Genomic DNA, 24,261 nt, shown 5'->3' with positions numbered 1-24,261 from the left:
TTCATTTCTATCTCATCTTCAGTTTCTACATTCAGAGATCTTTCTGCCAAGCCTACATATCTGTGAAACTTTCTTAACAAACTTTCATCCTTCCCAACACAGAAGTAAAATCACTTTTTCCCTTCTAACCGTGTTTGATTCTTGATTTTAAAACCAGGAAAAGGCATCACTTGAAGCTGGACATCCAAATCACTGACTAGAATTTATCCATCGTGGACGGGCTACGGCTCACCACGTTTCCTTGTGCCTGAGGATTCCCACCAACTCCATACTTGGGTGGTCCTTGGGATGGGACAGGGATTTCCATAAGGAAAGAAAAAAAACTAGGAGAGGTCAGGACCTGGATGGAATAGGCAGATGGGAAAGGCCTAGAAACAAAAGCAGAAGTGTGATTCAAGGTGCCATCAACCAAGATATGCCCCTTTTATTGTTATTTTTATTACTATTATTATTGTTTTTATTAGTAGTATTATGATCTATAAATTCGGAAAGTTTCTCATTCAGTAATAAACTCTTTTTTTCAAGGAGTTTATTATTTATTATCCTATTTTAGAGCTGTGTGTCCAACACAGTGTCTGATCTGGGCTGTGGCAGATAAGAGAAACAAAGATGTCCATGGGCAAAAGGTCACATCCAGCATTTCACATCCTTAATTTCATAGCCAAGTTATTAAACCCACCAGAAGGATGGGACACTGCAGACTTTGCCCTTTGGAAAAGAGTTTTAAGCAGTCTGGACCTGTGGGGGTTTGTGACATCCAGCTCAAAGTTCTTAGGCCAGGCAGGGTTTAACCCACCTCAGTTCTGCCTCAGGCTGCAGCAACCAAAAAAAGTTAAAAGCAAAATTTCTGGTCCTGTGAAAGAAATGGGGAGTGGGGGCACTTTTCTATCTTTAGGGAGGACCATGACTAGGCTGCTTTCTTGGCAATCTAATGCAAGAACCAGGATGGACTGTGTCCCTGGAATTGCTAATTTAGAGGAATTTGGGTTGGGATCCACCTTAGAGAACTCCATCTGAGCTGGTCACATTCAGTCCCCTTTTTAATAGAATTATAGAATGGTTTGTGTTGGAAAGGACCTTTAAAGGTCTTCTAGTCCAATGCCCTGCGGTGACCAAGGACATCTTCAACCAGATCATGTTGCTCAGAGCCCCATCCAACCTGACCTTGAATGTTTCCTGGGATGGAAACTTCTCTGGATAACCTCATCTGGTGTTTAACCACTCCCAACACAAAAGATTTCTTCCTTAGAGCCAGTCTAAATCTCCCCTCTTTCAGTTTAAAACCATCACCGCTTGTCCTGTCCTACACACCCTATGAAAAACTCTGTTTCCATCTTTCTTATAAACCCCCTTCAAATATTGAAAAGCTTCAGTAAGATTTTCTTGGATCCTTCTATTTTCCATGATAAATAATTGTTACAGTGGGGATACTGCAACACTTGTATCAGACAACAAGGCCCGTGGAAAAGAGGTATATATGGACCGATTCTTGACAGGTATTTTCAGAGATACTTATTTTCTCCAGTTGTTTTCAATGTTAAGTTTTAAATCTTTTTTTGTTAAAAAGAAACGGGTGAAATGTTGGGGTCCCTCCCCCCTGCCATGTGGCCCCCAGAGGGGCCCTGAGGGGAGGCACGGAGCTTCCCTCGCCCCTGCTCAGCCTCGTTCCCCATTGGTTGTTTTGTGTTCCCCTGCGCGGGCAAAGGACCCTCGGGTCCCGTGATTGCGACAGTTCCTCAGCAGATCCCGGCCATGCGGCTGGAGAAATAAACATCTCTGAAAATATCTACCAAGAATCAGTCCATAGATATCTCTTTTCCACAGGCCTTGTTGTCTGATACACGTGTTGCAGTATCCGCACTGTAACAAATAATCCCAACTCTCTCAGCTTTTCCTCACAAGGGCAGTGCTCCACCCCTCTAAAGGAATCAGACGAGTGGAACTTTTAGGATTCCTCTGGCATTAGAGCCTTTTCCAATGCACATATGGAAAAGGTTCAGGTTGTTGGCGTGCTGGGAATTGTAGGATCACAGGATCTTTTAGGTGGAAAAGACCTCTGAGATCACTGAGCCCAACCTTTGACTGATCCCCACTCTGTCACCCAGCACATGGCACCAAGTGCCACATCCAGGCGTTTCTTGAGCACCTCCAGGGATGGTGACTCCTCCACATCCTGACCCTGCAATGTTCTTGCCCCAGAACGAGCTGAAAAAAACTCGTTCAGGTATGAACTGTTCACCTTGCTCCAATTTCTCTCCCCCAGCTCTGAGTTTTACAGACTCAACTCTTCTTTTTTGTCGTAAAATCCTCGGTTTCATCAGACAGCCCTGGAGGTGATGGTGTCTGCCAGACTTGCTGGGGCTGCAGAGGGACACACTTGTCACTCACCCAGAAGGAAGGTGGCCCTCACAAAATAGAGCTTTTTGGCGTGACCTACATTGCAAACACCCACCCACCCCACGCGTGGGCTGTGTCTCCTCCTGGGGGAAGCCCAGCAGCTGCGTGGGGGTTTTATCCCAATTAGTTTTCACATTGTCAGTTGTGATAAGGAGATATCCTGGCATGTCCTGCATGACAGAATCCTGCCAGCAATAGAGACTCCCACTACTGCTGGGAAAATATCCTTTATTGGCAAGGCTGGCCACAGTTTTACAGATATTTGTGCTATTTGGTGGAAAGAATAATTTTTATTTTAAGAATGTATATCTGCCTCTAAGCCTGGGTACCTATAATCCCTCTCTACATACAATACTTGGCTGGCATTTCTCAAACTCAGCCATTTAATTAACAGAAGTTCGGGGGTTTTTTTAATCCCTATGTGTTATCAGTTACCAGCCTGTTCTCTTCCATTTTAGGAAGGAAAAAGCTCTCAGATGAAACCTCAGGCCCCTTCTCAGAGGTTTAATCATCAGGAGGTTGGATTCCACATCCCTGGAAGTGTTCAAGGCCAGGCTGGATGGGATTTGGAGCAACCTGGTTTAGTGGAAGGTCTCCCTGCCCATGGTAGTGGATTGGAATGAGAGGATCTTTAAGGTCCCTTCCAGCCCAAACAATTCTGAGTCTATTGCTGTTATTTCTGTGTTGCTGGAACCAAGTGAAGGGGGAGAGTGGACTTGCACTGCCCACATGACCCAGAAGGAAAGGAGAATATCCCAAAATCCACAACATCCTCCCTACGTGTGGTGGGTCATACCCAGAGCTCCAAAAACACCACCTGGGTGAGGATGTGGCCTGGAATCCCCACCAAAAATAGTTCAGGTTTCACTTTTAGGCTTCACCACCCATGGGAAATGCCAACTGCTGCTCCTCCACCTTCTCTGTGGACAAATCTTCCTGTCCTCTCCTAATGGACACAACAACCCCCCACCACCCACTTCTGCCTGCATTAGGAAGGTGGGAAAATTATGGCCTTTCTACATCCTGGAGAGATGCTGGGAAAAAAGAAAAAAAGTTGGCTAAAAGCAACCAGGCTGTGGATTTGCAGGCAAAACTGTGCAATTAGTTGGGCTCTGTTACTCAAGATTGTGAGAACAGAGTGAAATGCAGCAGATGGGGGAAGACTCAGCAAACACAGAGTTTGCTTGTTTTCAAAACTTTCCAACAACATATTTTTTTCCATTTTTTTTTTCTCCTTTTCCCTTTGGCTGTTGCTTGCTGATCATAGTTATATGTTTGGAACAAATCTAAAGCGTGACAAATGCACAGTTTAGCAGCTATTGAGAGTTTTTAGGGGTGGTTATCTTCCCTCTACCTCGTTAAACATCAGTAGAACCTTTATTTGGAGTATAACTGAACTTCACCCTTTAATTTGGGACAAAAAAACCGCTAAAGGTGGGTAGATTAGATCAGGTATTAGGAAGAAATTCCTCCTTGTGAGGGTGGTGAGGGCCTGGAATGGAATTCCCAGAGAAGCTGTGGCTGCCCCATCCCTGGAAATGTCCAATGCCAGGTTGGGTGGGCCTTGGAGCAACCTGGGATAGCAGAAGGTGTCCCTGCCCATGGCAGAGGAGTTGGAACTGGATGATCTTCTAGGTCCCTTCCAAACTTAACCATTCCATGATTATTTGATGAAATTAAAATCCTTTACTAACAGAAATATAGGGTTTGGTGCTGAAACAATTTAAAAATTCATTGAGGGCCAAACCTTTTCCCCCTTCAATTTCCTCTGTATTAAATAAAAAAGAAGCCCTTTCCTTCATAACCTTGTATTTAGACTTGTCTTCCTTTAAGTGGGAACCCTCAGTTGAAGGATTTTCCATTTTTTAGGGAAGGGATAAATCTTTGAATTCCTAAGAAATACAAAAACCACCCTTTGCCACCAGCTCTAGGACATTTCAATGGGAGAAGGTCTCGTGAGAGGGATTAAAGAAGACATAAAATAATCCAGGGAGCCATCATGAAGGATAGAGATTATTCACAGATTTAATTATGCCCATTTGCATAATTGCTATCAGTGACAGAGGTTTACAGGTGAATCCCTGGAATCTCCCCCTCATGCTGCTCTTGGGTTGATCATTGATCCTGAAAAAATTTTTTCATAGGGAAAAGCTGTTGATGGGGCAGAAGGTCTGACCACCTTCCTGAAAACCTCAGGTGGCCCCGATTTTCAGCCATCCCCAAAAGAACTGGGCATCACAGACTTCCCAGAGCAATGAGGAGACTGATGGAGCCTTCTCCCCCAGTTCCACCCCTCTAAAACCATGCTGGGATAAAATACCCTTTAAATGTCAGATGAGAAGGAGCTCGCAAGTGGCTTTACCTCCCTCCCTGGGGATATTTCTGACTCCGAAGGGTCTCCTGACTCACAGGCAGTGCCCGGGGGGCTGCATCAGCCACCTCCTCGGCGGGGGAAGGCAGGTGGGCCAGGCAGAGCCCCGGCCCCACGGGGAGAGAGATGCTTTTAGCTCTGACTCATCCCTGAGCTGCCTTTGGAGGGAGAGGCAGCAGCTTCGGAGAGTGGGAGTTGCTCTGCTATTTTCTGTTTACCGGCTCTGCTCGCTGTCATTTCCCACCTGGGGCACAAGGGGTTTGAAAGCCAGAGTGCAGCATTTTGTGGCTGTAATGGTTTTTTTTTCTCCTCTCCCGATGAAGGGTGAAAGTTTGGTGCCAGCAAGAGAAGCTGGAAAATGGAGAAGGGGAGAGGGGGAAGGAAAATCATGTTTTGGGCAGGGAGGGCATATCACTATTATTTTACATCTGGACTGTCCAGAGGGTTTATTGGCAGCTGTTAACTTGAGAAATATGGGGGGAAGGGGAAAAAGGAGCCTTCCTTGCCTCCAGATCCTGGCTGGATGTTTGATCCTGGACACCAGTGTCAGTCCTGCCACACAGGGCCCAGATAAGCTACCAAAAGTCCCTTTAGGTCAATGTTTCTACGCCTCAAAGCTGTCAATCTTCCCATCAATCTTGGTGTCACTCGGGTCCATTTCCCGCTGGATGCATTATCCGTGGAGAATCAATTGCACAGCTTGGGGCTGGGTTATTGATGCCATTATCTTGTTTATGGCTTGTGGACATTTCTGGCTTAAAGCAGTGCCCTTCTAACAGCCGAGTCAAAGAGAAGTCCAATTATTCCCATATTTCAGATGTCAAAATGGAGATGGAGCCACTCAGGTTGCTCCACCAGGCTTGTGTTATTTGCAGGGCTTGATCCTGTCTGTGTTTGCTGGGAATGGCATAAAATGGTTTTATGTGGAAGGGACCTTAAAGATTAACCTGTTTTAACTCTCCTGCCATGGGCAGGGACACCTTCCACTATCCAAGGTTGCTTCAAGCTCCGTCCAACCTGGACTTCAACACTTCCAGGGATGGGGCAGCCACAGCAACAGGGAAGAATTTCTTCCTACTATCCCATCTACATCTACCCTTTTGCAGCTTAAAACCATCTCCTTTTCCTGTCACAGTTTGCCATTGCAAAAAGCTCCTTTCCAGCTTTCCTGTATCCCCTCTTGGGTACTGGAAGGCCACGATAGAGTCTCCAGGATTCCTGGTGAGCAGGTTCTGAAAGTTCTTCTCAGACAGGCTGAGGACTTGAACCTCATCTCCTGTCTAACTCCAAGAGCAAGATCCAATTTATTTCTCACATGTCTCCAGCAACAAACTTTTATGCGAGTAGGTTGGCTTAGCCAGGAGAGATTTCCAGGCCTGGATCCTAAGTGGAGACCTCTCAACTACCTGACTTCCAAAAAGATTTGGAGGCTCATGTTTCCCCTTTCCCAACAAATCCCGTGAAATACCTCCAGCTGGCGCTCACAGTCTCAGATCTTGGCAATGAATGTCTGTCTACCCAGGGAAGCTCACTGTGCATGGCAGGAGCTGCCAAATTCACAGCTGGGGCTTAGCCATGAGAAATAGTGGAATTTTGGAGGAGAAGCCATGGGAAGTTGCAGCATACACCTCATATGTGAAAGGGGTGAGTACCTGGAGGAGTCTCCCACGGTTGGAAAAGTAATTCCCAGTGCTGAGATACAGCTGCACGTCAGGATTGGATCACAGCTGTGATATCCATGAAAATGCAGAAATTCCCATCCTCCATGCATTTCATTGCCACATGCCATAATCCTTTTCCATCTCTTACATTCAGGTTTTTCTCCTTGCCAGAGATTACCTGTTTTTTTAAGGACAAAGAATGAAGCTGAATCATTCACCCAGACTTTAGACAGGGTAAAGCTTTGGATCCCACCCTTGAAGCAGCCAGATCTAATGTGAGGAGGGATTCTTGAGTGCTGCATCCAGTTCTGGGGTCCCCAGCACAGGAGGGACATGGACCTGTTGGAGAGAGTCCAGAGGAGGCACCAGGATGATCAGAAGGATGGAGCAGTTCTGTTGTGAGGAAAGGCTGAGAGAATTTGGATTTTTCAGCCTGGAAAAAGAGAAGGCTTGGGGTGAACTAACTGTGGCCTTCCAGTACCTGAAGGGGCTGAATAGGAACATGGAGAAGGATTATTGACTAGAACATGAAGTGACAGGACAAGGGGGAATGGCTTCAAACTGAGTGTAGATTTGGATTGGATATTAGGAAGAAATTTCTTCCCTGTGAGGCTGGGGAGGCCCTGGCACAGGTTGCCAAGAAAAAGCTGCAGCTGCCCCATCCCTGGAAGTGTCCAAGGCCAGGTTGGAGAGGGCTTGCAGCAACCTGGGATAGTGGAAGGTGTCCCTGTCAATGGCAGGCAGTGGAACATTATGGTCTTTGAGGTCCTTTCCAACTCAAATCATTCCATGTTTCTAAGATTCCATGGATCTTCCACGGGAATGAAGCACATGAGTGAACTGATGACTGAGCGAATTGATGATGTCAAAGATACTTCAGCTTTTTCCTCCACTTCCCCATGTTCTGGAGCTTTTCAGGATCCTGGTGTAAACTTTAGGGAAACTTTGTGGTTTCTCTGCTTTCCTTCTGAGCTGAGGGAAGCCAGAGGGTGTCACCTCTTGGAGGTGTCCATTGCTTACATTCCCAGATCTATCCTCACTCTACACCCAGATTTTGGAGTGCTTTGGATGAGGGCCCTCTCCAGGTTCCCTCTGAAATCCCCGGCACAAGGAATGCTCAGGAATGTTCAGGAAGCTGGAGCTGGATTCCCAAGCAGCAGCACAACCAAACAACACATTCTTTGTTCTTTGCAGCTTTGGGGAGTTTGATTAAAAATCAAGTTGTTAAACAAAAACATTTAGAACATTTAAATGGGCAAATTTCTCTTATTTTTTGATCCCAAACCCTTTACATTTAAGCACCAATTTCCCCCCAGTCATTTCCAAATGCCTTTCTTTTTAAAACAATTGAAGACGGGGAAAATGAGGTGTTACTGGATGCATACTGGGGAACATAATACTTATTTATTGGAGAGGCAGCGATGAACTACATATGTTACGTAATTATATAGAAGATAGCAAGATTGCTGTGTTCTGAAACAAAAAAATGCCAGCATTTGGAAAGAAGAGGGATCATTGGAGGCAATTTATGTAGTTTAGAGTGATTTAAGTGCAGTTAAACAATTGCACATTTTGGTGCAATATATGACATAATAGCCCAAGAGAACTGAAAAGTTTTCAAGTCTGTTTTCCATGTCGGCTTCCCAGCTGATGGTCCATCAAGGAAATCTCTTATTTGTGGGAAGAGGCTGCTCCTGGCCTGGGTTTTCTTGAGATTTGTTCTCTCTTTCTTTGTTATGTGGTCAGTCACACCATTCACAGTCAGTGTTGAGGGGAATGGGTTTCTCAGAGAAGCTCTGACTGCCCCATCCCTGGAAGAGTCCAAGGCCAGGCTGGATGGGGCTTGCAGCAATCTGGGATAGTGGGAGGTGTCCCTGGCCATGGCAGGGGGTGGAACTGGGTGATCTTAAAGGTCCCTCCCAACCCAAACTATTCCATGGTTCTTCTCAGAGGGGTACTGGGCAAACTGGTTTGAATGGTAAAAGTTTGAAAGCTCATTGTGTTCCAACAGGTTTTGGGAAAATCTGAGCCTCAGCAGAGCTGAAGTAGCTCAGCTGGGAGAGCGTTAGACTGAAGATCTAAAGGTCCCTGGTTCAATCCCGGGCTTCAGCAGCCTTTTCCTGCAATTTTGTGGGCCCAGGGCTGGGCTTTCCATTACAAGAGAGAGACCTGGACATCCCGGAGAGATCCAGCCAAGGGCCAGCAGGACTGGAAAGGACTGGAGGGGACTGGAGCATCTCTGGTGTGGGGAAAGGATGAGGAACTGGGACTGCTGGCCTTGAGAGAGTGTGGAATTCCCCTTCTTGACATATTCCCAAGTGACCTGGAAGTGGTCCTGGAGGAGTGGCTGTAGGTTCTGCTTGAGCAGGGACCTCCATGAGGTCCCTTTGGACCTCAACCAGTCTGAGCCTGTGACACAGGGACAGGGTTTTAAAATTGCAGCACTTCAGCAAAAATAGTGAGATAAAGTGATTTTTGTTCCTTCCACTGCCTGTTCCCAGTCCTATGCCATGGACTGCCCTATAAACTGGTGGTAATGTTGGGTCAACGCAGTTTGGGGCTGTTTAGTCTGGAGAGATTCCAGAGGAAACCACAAAGGTTAGTAGAGATGGAACTTGTCTTTTATGAGGAAAGGCTGAGGGAACTGGGTTTGTTCAGCCTGGAGAAGAGAAGCCTCCAGGGAGACCTCAGAGCCCCTTCCAGTGCCTAAAGGGCCTTCAGGAGAGCTGGAGAGGGACTTTGGACAAAGGATGGAGGGACAGGACCCAGGGAATGGCTTCCCACTGCCAGAGGGCGGGGCTAGATGGGATATTGGGAAGAAATTCTTCCCTGTGAGGGTGGTGAGGCCCTGGCACAGGTTTCCCAGAGAAGCTGTGGCTGCCCCATCCTTGGGAGTGTTCAAGGCCAGGCTGGGTGGGGCTTTGAGCAACCTGGGACAGTGGGAGGTGTCCCTGCCCATGGCAGGGGAGGGGAACTCAATGATCTTTAAGGCCCCTTCCAACCCAAACCACTCCATGATTTTATGATGCTTTTAGGACAATCACTCATGCTTGACCACCTCTGCCAGGCAGCGTTCCAGGCTTTGAGCAGCACCAGGCACAGCTGCAGAGTCATCATTACCAGCAGAGCTCAGCTCCTTGCTAGAATTAATCGAGTCTGCTTAATTAAAAGTTTCTCCCCTTTGCCCTAAATGTTAATCCTTTCTCCAGCCATGGAATTGCACAGGGGCTCTGTGAGTTGACTTCCTGCCTGTAGTGGGGACATTTTGGGTCAGCGAGGCACTGAAAGAGGGACTGGATCCTCCTCTCCCTTCACTCTTGCCCTCTCCCCAGAACAGCAGAAACAACGCTTCGACATCACATTACATATTTTCCTTCTTATGAGCCCTTGCAAACATCTTGATCCCAGGAAAAATTGAAAGAATCTTGGAAATAACTTTTGAACTTCAGAGAAAAGGAAATAAATAAAGCCTGTCTGAGACAGATTAAAACTTCTCATTTATTAATGGTAGAACTGAGGTGAGACCTGAGGAAGACCTGGTCTAAACCCTGTAACATATTCCTGAAAAATAAAAGTGTCAGGGATGCAGTGGTGACTGAGACTGTCATGGAAAAATAGCTGTAGGTGCTGGGAAGACAACACAGTCAGGGAATACAATAAAACCTGGAGACCAGGATAGGCTTGGCAGCTCATGGTTATCCATGGTTTGGAATGGCTGCAGGGGGTTGCCAGATGGGAACTTTTGAGGTATTTGAGACATTATCCCTTCTTTTGCAGAGCCACAGTGTGGTTCCAGATGGATCTGAGTGTGGATGTTGCAATGCAGAGAACTTGTCTCGCTCCTCATTTGCAAAATCTGCAACTAAGAAAACCCCCAGGGTCCTGGTCTCTCCCATGGCAGCCCCTCATTCCATCTCGTTTTCTGCTTGGCTCTCCATAATCCCAAAATCTGGGATCATTTCCTCTCCAGACAGACTGAGCGTCATGAAGGACAAAAACGCTTCAGGAGCCTCAGGGATTGCTGAGATTGGATTTAAGCAGGAAATAGAACGAATTTCCAAGGGCAGTCTCCGGTTTGTGGCTCGGATGCCTGGGAAAAGGGAATGGATTGACGGAGGAATGGTCGTAAGGCAGCAGTAAAGAGGGACTGACGTCAGAGCTCCTCATTTCCATTTCTACGTCACCTAGCAACACTCCAGTTAAGGACTGAACTTCCGAGTCATGGATTCCCTGGGAATTTTCCCATTAGGTGGCACCACTGGCCTTGGGAAGGCTTTCATCTGCTCTGACTCCATCCAGCCAGATAGCCCTAAATCCAAATGCATTGATCTCCCTCTCAAAAATTCAGGAAAAGCTGAAAATGAATCAGATTTGTGAAGACTTAAAAGTGCTGTGGGTTATTTATTGTAATTAATTGGGAAATAACTTCTGATAGGACTCAGCCTATCTCTGCACTGGCTTAATACAGATTCTGGAAAACCCCATGGAGAGACGAAACCTGGTTGCTCTGGGCATGACTGAAATGATTCTGAAGGTCCTTTCCAACCCAAACAGTTCTGTGATTGGGTCAGGAGTAGAGATTTGCCTTTTTGGCCTCTGAGAAGTCAGGTGAGATGAATCCCACCCGAGAAACCTTTTCAAAATTGCTGAGTTTTACAGAAAAAATGTCCTGTCAGATCTTCTCTTATGGTCTTTGCTCCCTGTCACACGAATGTGCCCACCTGGTCTTCCAGGAATTTGGAAATCGTCATTGCTGGTACAGCTGGTCAGTGCTCACAGCTCTTCAGGGAAGAACAAACCAGAACTATTTCACAGAATTAGAGGCACTGATGTTTCAAAATAGACATTGGTCTGTTTTGATTTGCCTTCAAAGACAGAATCTTTGAAGAAAAATTAAGCCTGGAGCAAGTCCACACTCCAGACATTAAAAACCCTTCAAAGCAAAGTTTTACATGCAAGTAAACACTTAGGAGAGACTCCAAAATAGTCAGCTAAGAAATCATCTGTCTGTGCAATTCTCACTTTCCTTCAGCCTCCAAGTGTGGAAAAATACACCAGGAAGAGTGTTCTGTTCCTAAAATCTGATCCAAGCTGTACTTGTAAGATCCACAGTCACTGAGCTCAAGAAATTGCTCCTTTTAAAACCTTCTGCAGATAAAAATAACCAGCCCTGCTCTGAACACACAGCCTGGGTTTGGGGATGATTTTGCAGAGGACACAGCATAAGATTTTTTCCTCATCCTCCTTCATGGACAATAGGAAAAACTTACTGGGGCCAATCCCCAACTTCCTTCTTCTTATGGATTCTGAGGTCCAAGTGGAGATGAAGGAGACAAGGATGGCTCATTCCCATTTCAGGGCTGAGGCCTAATCACCCTCCTGTGGCTCCAAATTCCTGGACAGTATTGTAGATTCCTCTCATATCAGCAGCTCTACCAGACACAAAATGGAATTGGTTTTTGAGAATTGGTTTTGGGGTTATGTTGTCTGCTGGCTGTGGTCTTTAGCCACGCCCTGGATTTGTTATGTGCACCTTTTTTTTGGCACTACAGAGATTTCAAAAGCTGGATCTGGAATGTTTTAGGTCACATAGAGGAGGTAATTTATAAGTCAAGAAGCAGAAATTCTGTAGCACTGCTCAGCTATCCAAAAATTGTCCATCTGACAAGCACAAAGATGCTGAGACCCTCAGCCACCCATGACGAATTCCTCAGTGGCCATGGGTGGGATCACCATCGGGATCCAGTGCTAGAAGTGGTCTTGGAGGAAGAAAACCCACTTAGGGAATGATCCTGGTGCCTGGATATTTCAAGAGCTTCCACAGCCTAGTTTGGGAGCCCGAGATATCAGGAACTGTTATCTAATAAATCTCACTGAGGAAATATCAGCTGCTGTCAAGATGAACATTCCAACCCAGATTAAATATATTTCTGACACCTTTCACTACCAGATTTTTAACAGACATGGAAAATTTACTGTGCTTTTCACATATGTATTTTGGGAAGATGTGAATTTGGAGCTGGGAAAGGATGGGAGATTGTCCTGAGAGCCAATTATTTGCAGGATAAGCTGGTGGGCTGGCCAAACATCTCCCATATCACTGCATGAAGATGCCTGGTTCCTGTTCCTTAGGTGGAGAGAGACAGATTGATGTGAAAAGATTGGCCAGGCTCCATGGATAATTCCAGATCGTCCCGTGGGCTCTGTGAAAAGGTGTCAGGAAATTCTGTCTAATGCTACTGCTCCCGGCTGGTTCCCACATCAAGGCTGCTGTTTAATTCCAGATTCTGTGTTTTATCACAGAATCCCAACATGTTTTGGGCTGGGAAGGACCTTAAAGATCATCTCTTTCCAACCCCCTGCCATGGGCAGGGACACCTTCCACTATCCCAGGTTGCTCCAAGACCCGTCCAACCTGGCCTTGAACACTTCCAGGTGTCTTGAGCCATTCTCTCTCCCGTTCCCAGAAACAATTCTTTGATTCCCAAGCTAAAGTCAACTAAAATCTGTCAACTAAAGTCAACTAAAGGCTGAACAATCCTCGTGTTCCAACAGGTTTTGGGAAAATCTGAGCCTCAGCAGAGCTGAAGTAGCTCAGCTGGGAGAGCGTTAGACTGAAGATCTAAAGGTCCCTGGTTCAATCCCGGGCTTCAGCAGCGTTTTCCTGCAGTTTTGTGGGCCCCGGGTTGGGCTCTCCAGCACAAGAGAGAGACCTGGACATCCCGGAGAGATCCAGCCAAGGGCCAGGAAGGTAATTACAGAATGGGTCAGGTTGGAAGGGACAACAGTGAGGTCATCTGGTGCCACCCCCTGCTCCAGCAGGGCCATCCCAGAGCACATGGTGCAGGATTGTGTCCAGACAGTTCTGGAATATCTCCAGGGAGGGAGACTCCACACCCTCTCTGGTCTCTGTTCAGGGCTTGATCACTGCACAGGGAAGTTTTTTCTGAGGTTCAAGTGGAACTTCCTGGGCATCAGTTCCCGCCTGTTCCTCTTGTGCCATTGCTGGGCCCCCTGGAGCCGAGCCTGGTCCATGCTCTGAGCCCTCCCTGCAGACAGGGACAGACAGGGATGAGGTTTCTTCTCAGTTGTCTCTTCTCAAGGCTGAACAGGCCCGACTCAAGGTGATGAAAGGACTGGAGCCCCTCTCTTATGAGGAAATGATGAGATGGATTGGTTGCCCTGAGAGGTTGTGGAGTTTCCATTCTGAGAAATTTTTAAAAGTCAGGCTGTGGTCCTGGATGACTGGCTCTGGGTGGCCCTGCTGGAGCAGAGCGTTGCACAAGAAGATGTCTAGAAATCCCTTCCAACTCTTCAGTGAGTAGAGGACAAAGACAAAATTTTATGTGTAGGGCAGGGAAAAGCCAGGCCAAAGTCATCCTCAGGTTTTTCTATCAGCAGTGTCCACCTGGCCAATCCGTGCAACCATCCTGGCTGACCAAGCATCCAACAAACAGGGATCAAGATTAGGGTGTCAGAAGAACCAGACCAACACATGAAAAAAAGCAAACTTAAACACTCCTATCCTTAAAATATTATCAAGGTGAAGTTTTCCTCTTTTCTTTTTTTCCTTTTTTCCTTTTTTTTCAGTCAAACTAACAGCTCTAATAGTGTATAGAGGCTCCTTCAAATTGAACTCCTCACCCGCTCTGAAATCCCGGTGCCTGTCATCTGCTGCAGGATCTGCAGTGCGACGTCACGCACAGAGCCCCCAAATAAACTTCCGTTCCCGTTTCAGGCACCATCTGTGTCCCATTTCTGCAGCGCCTGGCAGAGATTGCTTCCCTTCTATGGAATGTTCCTTCCCCTCGCTGAGCTGCAGACTTCGGAGGTGGGGAAGTCGGCGGGTGGAACGGATCCCAGCTCCATGCAAACAGAGAGCACTGCGCCGCAACAGTGTCCTTGGGTGGCAGAATGATTTTGGGCTTCGTCCTTGGTCAGATGACCCCAAACCAGGCTCCAGGGCAACCCAAAGAAGAGGTAAAGGCAACACTTGGTCATCTGGCTGCAAGACATGGGAGAGGTTTCACTGGGATGTTAATGAGGGTAGGGGTGGTGAGGTGAGGAAGAGCCAAGTTGGGATAATCATGGAGAGATCCAAATGCACGGGAACACACAACTGCTCTGAGTCAGAGAGTCACAGAATCACAGAATGACAGAACCACAGAACCACAGAATCACAGAACCACAGAACCACACAATAACCTGAGTTGGAACGGACCCCCAAAGATCATCGAGTCCAACTCCTGGCCCTGCTCAGGACACCCCAACAATTCCACCATGTGCCTGAGAGCATTGTCCAAGCACTCCTTGAGCTCTCTGAGGGTTGGGGCTGTGACCACTGCCCTGGGGAGCTGTTCCAGTGACCAACAACCCTCTGGGGGAAGACCCTTTTCTTAATATCCAACCTAAACCTCCCTGACACAGCTTCGGGCAATTCCCTTGGGTTCCATCACAGGTCACCACAGAGCAGAGATCAGTGTCCACCCCTCCTTTTCCCCTCATGTGGAAGTTTTAGACTGTGATGGGGTCTCCCCTCAGTCTCCTCTTTTCCAGCTGAACAAACCAAGTGCCCTCAGCTGCTCCTCACATGGCTTCCCCAGGATGGAGTTCACAGTTTTGTCTTCCTTTTATGCAAATAAATTGAACTTTAATGCATAATTCAGGCAGCTGCAACCCAAACTGATCATGAAGAGCCTTGCCTTAGGCTCTCCACCAAACCAGCTGAATTTCTGCCAATCCCTGTGCCTCAGTTTCCCTTGCTGTAGCACTGACACTTCCCTTTCCTTCCCAGAGAGTGGGAAGAGTCAGCTTGCAGGTGAAAGTACTCTGTGTTCCCAGCTTGTTTTTGTGTGTTATCCCAGCACGTGTCCCCAGGGATGATGCTGGATTACTCATACACCTCTTGAGTCCTCTGTTTCTCTAATTCCTTTTATTTGCAAGAATTAGGAACAGTCACGCTATCCAGGAAAATACAGCCCTCACAATGGCGGCACCAGCGTCAGGGAGCTGTGCTCAGCAGTCTGTTCCTAAGAAACTCCTGGGACTTGCAGGTGGATTCACCTCAGAGTGGGGTGGAAATGGGGAGGAGGGAGTGATTAGAAAGGAGAGGACGGATCATCTTGGAACACTGCAAGATGAGGTAAATATTGAGGAAACCATGTGGGAAAGCAGGCGATTGACGGGAGATCCAGAATCCTGGATCACCATTGATACAGGACATTTCAAATGGCTGGGAAAGGCTTTGGGATTCATCTGGAAAGGGAGAGGTTATTGGAGATGAGAAAAACTTGGAATATTTTGCCTATCACGACAAAGGTTAGCGAGGTTGAGTGTTGATGGTATGGATCTGAAGGAGGTGAACACCAAGGATTAGGAATTTGTGGTTGAGCCAGAGGTCAGCACTGTAAGGAAGGGGTTTAAACTGGTTAAGGAAGAGAAAAATCCGAGGCTCATACCAGTCAATATAGAGCAGCTGTCAGTGAGCGCTTTCCTGTCCTCCAGAAAGGGCAACAGATGCCAGAAAAGGCTTGTAGTGGGATGTCTGGGAAAAGGGTTTTGCCATGTGTTGGCCAGGAACCACCTTCTCATCCCTGATTTTTGTTTTGCTGCACAACCCTCTCTGTTGCCACCGTGGCTGATCCCTCTGAGGATGCTCAGGTCTCATTAGACATAACAAAGTGGATAAAGAAGACATGATGAATCAAAACCTTCTCTTCCCCGTTCTCCTTCCACTATTAGTATTTAAATGTGGATTTTTGGTTTTTTCCTTCTTCTTTTTAGTGGAAATCTGAGGCCTTGTATAAGCCACGAAACTCAGGGAAACACCTGGGGTTTAACCTTCTTTTGAAATTGTATTAGCCTTTGATTTTGAGGTGGTAGCCCAGAACTCTGATACAGGGAGCTATGGAACAATCTTTATTTTGGTTATCCCAGCTGCCAAAACTAGAGGTGCTCAGAGATCTGTTCCCTTGGTGCTACCATGTTTAATAACCTTGGTTATTGAATCGATAATCCTGTCCACGAAGATCTTGTCTAAAACTGTTAAAACACTTCCTTGGTCATTTTGATAACTTTTGGTTCATGGGCTCTGCTTCTGGTTGTGGACACTTGCTCATTTTGGCAAGAGAAGTGGCCATCACACAGAAGCAGGGAAAAGATAAAGGTGTCCCTAAATCAATCTGCATCAAGTTGAAGTGATTGAAAGCCGTCTTTGTTCCATTCCTGTATTCACATGGAGACCCCCATTCCCTCAAATCCCGGTTATAAACAGGCTCACTGGAAAGTTTCATTATCAGAAAGTTTAAATCATTATTAAATCATTATATCAGGCATAGTGTGGCCAGCAGGACCACGGCAGTCATCATCCCCCTGTACTCAGCACCTCAAACCTGGGTTCAGTTCTGGGTCCCTCATGACAAGAAACACATTGAGGGGCTGGGGCGTGTCCAGAGAAGGGAACAGAGCTGGGGAAGGCTCTGGAGCACCAGGAACAGCTGAGGGAGCTGGGGGGGGCCTAGCCTGGAGAAAAGGAGGATATGGGAGAAACTTCTGGCTCTCCACAAGTCCCTGACAGGTGGGTGTTGGTCTCTTCTCCCAAGTAATGAGGAATGGGATAAGAGATAACGGCCTCAAGTTGCACCAGGGGAAGAATTAGGTTGGATATTAGGAAAAATTTCTCTGAAAGATTTGTCAAGTGCTGGCACAGGCAGCCTGGGACAGTGATGGAGTTCTCATCCTTGAAGGTATTTAAAAGCCTTGTGGATGTGGCACTTGGGGACATGGTTTAGTGGTGGCCTCGGCAGTGCTGGGTTGATGGTTGGACTCAGTGATCCTGGAGGTCTTTTCCAACCTAAATTATTCCATGATTCGAAGCACCCAGTTTCATAGAAAGCCATGGCAGGGAAGGAAAAAGATCAGTAATCTCATTTTTCAGCCTATCCCAACTGTTCTTCTCCTATCCCCTCCAACAATAAAGTTCCTGGGAAAGACAGACATGGGAGGGATCTCGTGTCTCCTGGAGTGACAGCAGAACCTTTCAAACAAGGAGTGGGAATAAGTAGTAACACATCCCAGAGCCCTGCCATGCTCTGTCTGTGCCTCCCTCCCCCTCGCCAGAGCACACCCACCTGCCAGAGGGGGCCAGCCTGAGCCGGGAGGGAAAAGTCCACCTGGAAGGGAAAACAAACTGTCCCTGGAGGAGCTGAGAGACCAGGAGGATCCTGTGAAATGCCACGGCTGCATTCTGAGAGGGACTTTCTGGATTGAACCTGATCTGGGGGCACCAAAGGTGGGCAGGTGAGAGAGACAAAGGTTTCAAAGAGGTGTCTTGACATCTTTATCAATATGATCCAGAAGTTTTGGCTCATTTGGATTAATGAATCTCTCACATATTCCTCAGGAAATCTCTCTCTCACATTTTCAAGCACTGTTTAATTTGCTGCAGTGTGTGAGACCGACTTTTAACAATTTATCTTGACAGCTGCCAGCCCTGGAACAGGACAAATTCCTCAGCGCTGCTGGAGGATTGATTCAGATGGAACTATGTTGCAGATGACTGTAGGCATATTTGCAGGTGTTTGTGGGGTTTTGGAGCCTTCTCCTGACATCTTCTATCTAATTTATTTTTTTTTAATAGTTTATATTCCATCTCCTCCAAGAGAAGATGTTTGACCCACCTGGGAAGTCATAACTCACTTTCCACACCTGAGCTGAGGCTCTCACAGGTCGCCCTAGCCCCTGATTCACACAATCACAGAATCAGAGTTTGGGTTAGAAAGGACCTTAAAGATCACCTAGTTCCAACACTCCATGGACAGGGACAACTTCCACTTGACCAGGTCACTCAGAACCCCATCCAGTCATTGTATTCCTCATCAGCACATGCACAAGCTGATAAATTGTATTTCTGGACATATTTTCTCTTGCTGTCAGGTCCTGCTCCTCTGTAAAAACATCTTTAGGAAGGTCCTTGCATCAAGCTCCAGGCTCCTGTGTCACTGTGTTTCCAATGCAGGAACCCTCACAGGGCTGGCAGAACAAAGACTTTCTGTGTTATTTCTATTTTCTATATTGTTTCTATTTTCGATATTATTTCTGTTTTCAATATTACCCCTTCTCAGCCAACCACCACTGGGAAGACCTGAGACAAAAATCCCCGTACAGGCCATTCACTGGAGAGTTGGACTTGATGATCCTCTTGGGTTCCTCCAAACTCAAAATATTCTGTGAGTTTGTGAAACATCCAGAGCTGTCCAAGGCTTGGACATTTGGATGTCATCCATGAACTTGGGCTGAGGTTCTGTGCAGGTCCCTCACCTTTACTCAAAAATTACCAGGCAGCAGAGAGGTGTTATTCTATTTATTAGGGAAATCTGACCCCCACTTCATACCCTGAGCTAACAGGTTTTCCCCCAGAAAAGGACTAAAATGGTAACGGAACTGAGTTTTAAATCTACTGTCTATATTGAGAGGCTGGAGAAAAAAAAATGAAAAGAAAAGCAGCTCTTAACTTAGAAACTTCATCTCCAAGTTTAAAGTTAGAGGTGATGATCTGAGACCTTAAGAGCTAAAAATCCTTGGGCTGAAAAAAAAAGTACCCTCAGTGGATTTTCAAGCGTTTTACTCCTGGTTTTCTGTACATCTGCTCTTGGTTTTTATTTAAAGGATTGGCTCCAAGAGAAGGGAGCTTGCAGGGCAAATCTGGAGCTGAGGGAAAGTCTGAACTTCACTTTTGGAGGATTTCAGGTGCAAACCCAGCTTCCCTCCAGCAGCCCAGCACATCTGTGGATGCCCATGAGAATCTTTAATGGGGTCACTTCAAAACCAGCAGCTGATTAAGCAGAGTCTGAGGGAAAAAAAAACTACCGCCGTTTTCTATGCAAATTTTATGGTTTTCCAAAGCCCATTTCACTTCTCCTCCTCCATAAAATTCTCCCTCTCTCGCTCCTCCTGTGGAGGTGCCAAAGCCTCCTCCATCAATTCGTGAGAACTTCTGCTTGAAAACTGGAGCAGAGAATCACCCACGGAACCAGGCTGGCATGAAAATACCGGAGGCAGAGGCACCAATGCGAAACAACTCAAGGAGTTTCCCCGTGTCAGGGTGAAAGAAATGGGAATGAGGAATCAGCTCCACCAAAATCCCTGGGGGATGGGACACCTGCCCAGCATCTTCTGACCACAGACAGGGATATTGCTCATTATGAAGTCGTTTTTTAATTTCTTCCTACTGTCTTTTAATTCCTAATTTTATCCTTTTGCTGCTTGTCTGGGACTTGAAGTGTTCTCAAATCTCCTTTTTTTTCTTTTTTCCCCATGAAAAAAAACAACTCAGCAGGTCAAGCTTTCTCCTAAATATTTCCAATTGCTTGGAATGAGGGATTAAAAGACAAAATTGAATTTCGAAAGCAAAAGAGACGTTTCCAACCTGTGTGGCACAAGTCAAGGAGCTTAAAGAGCTGATCTAAGTGTAGTTTAAAGCCTTACATGCTGTAGAGTAATTAAAATCACTTCTCTACTGGATCCTCATATATTTTTACATTAAGTACTTTCCCGAATTTGCAGCATTTTGCCAAGGATGTTTTCTGTGCTGTAGATACTTGTTAGGAACCAAACTGAAATCCACCCACCTTTCTGCGTGGAATTTCAAACTCTCCCCAAGCTGTCACCTCCTGGATGCTCCCAGAAGCTGCCAGAAGAGTTTTTACTCCTGTCCCAGTCTGAATCCCACCCTGGGCAGGGGAATAAAAATCTCCATATCTAATAAGCGACAGCAGGAAGCTCCACAATCCTATTTCTCTCTGCTTTTCTGAGCACAATTTGCATATTTAAATAGCCTACTTCCCCTTGGAATGAGCAGTGCTTCACGTTCTCTCCTTTTCCTCCACTTGCACCCTGCAGTCATAACTAGAATTAGGTTTTGCTATTCAAACCTAAGAGAAAGGAGAACCCATAGCCCCAAAAGTTAACAGCCTCATTAATTACCTCAATTTTATTTAATTAATCGGCCACAGATAGTAAAGCCAAGACCTTTTAAAGGTATTTTGACAGTCTGTTTACTTTAGTGCCTGTGAGGAACTGAGCTAGGTCTAAAAAGCATTTTTTTATTCTCCAGTTTTAGTGTTTGTTGTTCAGAGCAAGTCCTGAACAGTTGTTGCATTTGAATTTTTTGTCTTATTTTTTTGTTTTTGTTAGGGGTTTTTTTATTGTTGTTTGGTTTTGGTTTTTTGTGTGTGGTTGATTTTTTTTGTTTGGTTTGGGTTTTTTGTTTGGTTTTGGTTTTTTGTGGGTTTTTTTTGTGTTTTGTTTGTTTGTTTGTTTTTAGTTTGCTTTTTTTTTCATGGTATGTGTCCACATCCCATTTTAAGACACAGCTTAGACAATGAGAGAAATCCTAAATCAATTTTTTCCAGGGTTTTGTTGGATGACCTGAGTGAAAGAAGTGTTCTGATGCACACATAGAATAAATCATAGAATCCTAGAATGGTTTGGGTTGGAAGGGACCTCAAAGATCACCCAGTTCCACCTCCTTGCCATGGGCAGGGACACCTTCCACTGTCCCAGGCTGCTCCAAGTTCCATCCAACCTGGCCTTGGACACTTCCAGGGATGGGGCAGCCACAGCTTCTCTGGGCAATCTGTGCCAGGGACTCACCACCCTCCCAGGGAAGAATTCCTTCCCAATATCCCATCTAGCCCTGCCCCCTATCAATTTAAAGATGTTTCCCCTTTCCTGTCCCTCCATCCCTTGTCCCAAGTCCCTCTCCAGCTCTCCTGGAGCTGCTTTAGGCACTGGAAGGGGCTCTGAGCTCTCCCTGGATCCTTCCCTTCTCCAGGCTGGACATTCCCAGCTCTCCCAGCCTGGCTCTGGAGCAGAGGAGCTCCAAGTCATATTTGCTCTGCATAAGTCACCTGCAACATCATCTTCACCAGCTGAACTCAGACCCTGTGCTTTTCCAGAGATCCAGACAATTCCCACTGCCAAAGGCAGGCAGGGATGGATTTACAGCCCTAAGCTCAGTTTTTGGAAAAGCTGAGCTCATAGGAGCAGCTGGACTCCCCTCTGGATGGTGCAGGGTGAGCTCCTAGGTCATGGAATTCTTCCTGAGGCTCTCTGGGGCAAAACTTCTCCTTAGTCATAAAAACCTTGGTTATCCCAGGATCCCTCTAAAGTCATTCAGGATTTTTGGTGCCTCAGACCTCAACTCAGCCTTCAGCCACCAAAATGTTGGGGGCCAACCTGAGCTGCTCAGGTGGGACGAGAGAGGACAAAACTGAACCTAATCTGCTGTCAGAGGGTCTGGATGGCAGCTCCTGCCTCCCACTGCTGGATCCTTCTCCTGATGTGAGCAGGACTGGGCTCCATCCCCCAACAATGAGAGTTCCCTTCCCAGCCCAGCATGAGCTGCATGTTCCTGGCACGGCTCCGAGAGCTCCATGCTGCTGCACAAACCAACCCCTAATGTCTTTGTGTCTGGAGTGGTAATCGCAGGATTATTGCTCCCAAGGCATGCGAATAATAATCCTCTCTTTTCCCTCATCTTGTAGCTGCCTTGTAATTTAGAAAATTAATCTTCAGGGCTGGCAGTGTCTTTTCTTGTCTGCATGTGCTGCCTCTGCCATGGTGAGATCCCTCTGGTGGATCCCAGAGTGCTTTCCCCAGGATTCTGGAGAACTTTGCCCAATTTTCTGAGGGGTGAAACTGAGACATGAGTGAGGGAATTGACTTTTCCTTGTGCCAGCCATTGGCAGAGCAAGGCACAAAGCAAATGTGCAATTATCCCATATATTAAAGTAGATCTGAGCAACCTGGTCTAGTGGAAGGTGCCCCTGCCTGCGGCAGGGGGGGCTGGAATTATGTGATATTTATGGTCCCTTCCAACCCAAACCTTTCTATGATTTAATGAAAAAGAAAGCAAAAGCAAAATCACTCTGTGGGAATGCAAACTATCAGAAAAACAATCAGCAAAATCTGACTTTCCTGGTTTTTATTTGGTGCTTCTTTTTTTTTCCTTTTTTTTTTTTCCTGGAGTAAAAGATTTTAATCTCCTGCTGAGGATTTCCCATATATTTATCTGCCTGGTCTTTCCATTCAGGCTTTTCATCTCATCAGCAGTGAGATGCAGCTCTGGTGCTATGAGGTCAGGGTGGGTGAGTGAGGATCGATCCCTGCGTGTGGATTGATCCATGCCCATGCTCTTGGTGGGAAAGGTGAAGAGGGAAGCTCACGAGGATGGGGAAGAAGGACAGCAGCAGCAAACCAGGACTGAAAGCATTAAGAGAAAGAAGCAGAAATCACCGGAATAAAAGGCAGAGAATCAGAACCAAAGGGCACCGGCAGAGCTGTTTGTGGCGGAGAGCCGCGGGTTGGAGCAGGGGCTCGGGAAAAGATGTTTTTTGGGATCTGCCGTGCGCTGATTGATCGGTGTGGGGGCCCTGGAGGGGCCTGAGCGGGGGTGAGGGGAGGGAGCAGAGTGTGAGGGGGCTGGAGAAGGTGCTGGCAGGGCAGCCGCCCCCACGCTCCTACCGCCCACCGCAGTTATTCATCCCGCTCCTTCCCTCGCAGCCTCCCCAGGAGCACGGGCAGGTTTTAACCCTTCTCTGAGCCAAATCCAGGGAAACTTGGCAACTTCTGGCGCTGAGGTGTGAGTCAAAGCTGTTTCAGCCAGGAGGGGAACGAGTTGTCAGGAGAAGTAAAAAAAACTTCTCTCATCTCCTCTAACAGCTGCGTTGTGGTCTGTGGGATTTCTGTGTGTCCTGCAGAGGCAACATGAATCCCGAGTGCTGGCACCAGCGGGGGCCTTTCCTTTGCCTTCGCACCAGCTCTGGGTCAGGCTTGAAAACAATTTCGTTGGAGTTACCTCCATGTGCTGAACCTGTGTTTGAGGCGAACAAGCCCAGATGTTGCTGTCACCTCCATGGGCTCAACGGTGCCGGCTCTGAGTGGGCATCCCCTGGTGCTGGCTGTGAGCAGAGACCCAGTGAGGAGTGGGAACAGGTCCCCTGCACGGGGTGTTACAGTGCCCAGAGGAAATAGAACTGGTCTGTCCTGTTTGTTAGGACTAAATCCATCTGGCAGGGCTAAAACCTCATCCCCTCTCCACCCCAACAGAAATCTCAGAATCACAGATTCATGGAATGGTTTGGATTGGAAGGGACCTTAAAATCTTGTAGTTCCAACCCCCTGCTGATGCCATGAAGATTTTTGCCTTTTCTTTTATACCCCTGTTATACCTTTTTACAACTTCTGTATTCTTAGTGCTTTTTGCCTACATTCTTGGACTTGTTTGTCAAGCTAAGAGACTCAACATTTTAGAAGCTTCGTAGGTAGGGATCAGTGTGCCCCAGACCCCAAGGTCCTCTCCAGAACACATTCTGTAAACCAAGATAGAACCATCCAGGGGAAGGTTCCTTGGGGAGGGGGGCTCACTTGAGCGTCTCATTGGGGAATCTTTGATAGATATGCTAATTAGTAAAACCTATAATGTTATACCTGATGTTGGGGGGATAGACTCAGCAGGGTGCATCTCGATGCATATAACCTGGACGTGTACACCTAAGGATCCTTAAAAATAAATACAAAGGTAAAATCCCTTTTCCCCTTCTAACCATGTATGACTCTTGATTTTAAGACGAGGAAAAGGCATCACTGCCATGGGCAGGGACTCCTTCCACTAGACCAAGTTGTTCAAAGCCTCATCCAGCTTGGCCAAACATTTCCAGGGATGAGGCAGCCACAGCTTCTCTGGGAAATATGTACCAGTGTCTTACCACCAACACCACAGGGAAGAATTTCTCCCCCATATCCCATCTAACCCTGCTCTCTGGCAGTGGG

At 46.8% G+C, this 24,261-nt stretch overlaps 1 long non-coding RNA gene and 2 other non-coding genes across 3 annotated transcripts; all 3 read left to right on the top strand.

Moving 5' to 3' along the window:
- Positions 1–22,827, top strand: LOC121668503. Its single transcript, XR_006017403.1, has 3 exons — positions 1–104; positions 10,308–10,314; positions 22,817–22,827. It is a non-coding gene; the product is annotated as an uncharacterized LOC121668503 (long non-coding RNA).
- TRNAF-GAA lies at positions 8,469–8,541 on the top strand. Its single transcript has one exon. It is a non-coding gene; the product is annotated as a tRNA-Phe (tRNA).
- Positions 13,013–13,085, top strand: TRNAF-GAA. Its single transcript has one exon. It is a non-coding gene; the product is annotated as a tRNA-Phe (tRNA).
- Positions 22,828–24,261: the final 1,434 nt, after the last annotated feature.

Source organism: Corvus kubaryi, unplaced genomic scaffold (assembly GCF_017639235.1).
Source record: "Corvus kubaryi isolate FWS band 111438036 unplaced genomic scaffold, C.kubaryi_AGA036_p1.0 37385, whole genome shotgun sequence".
NCBI classification, from domain to species: domain Eukaryota; kingdom Metazoa; phylum Chordata; class Aves; order Passeriformes; family Corvidae; genus Corvus; species Corvus kubaryi.
This window is presented reverse-complemented; position numbering and strand designations above follow the sequence as displayed.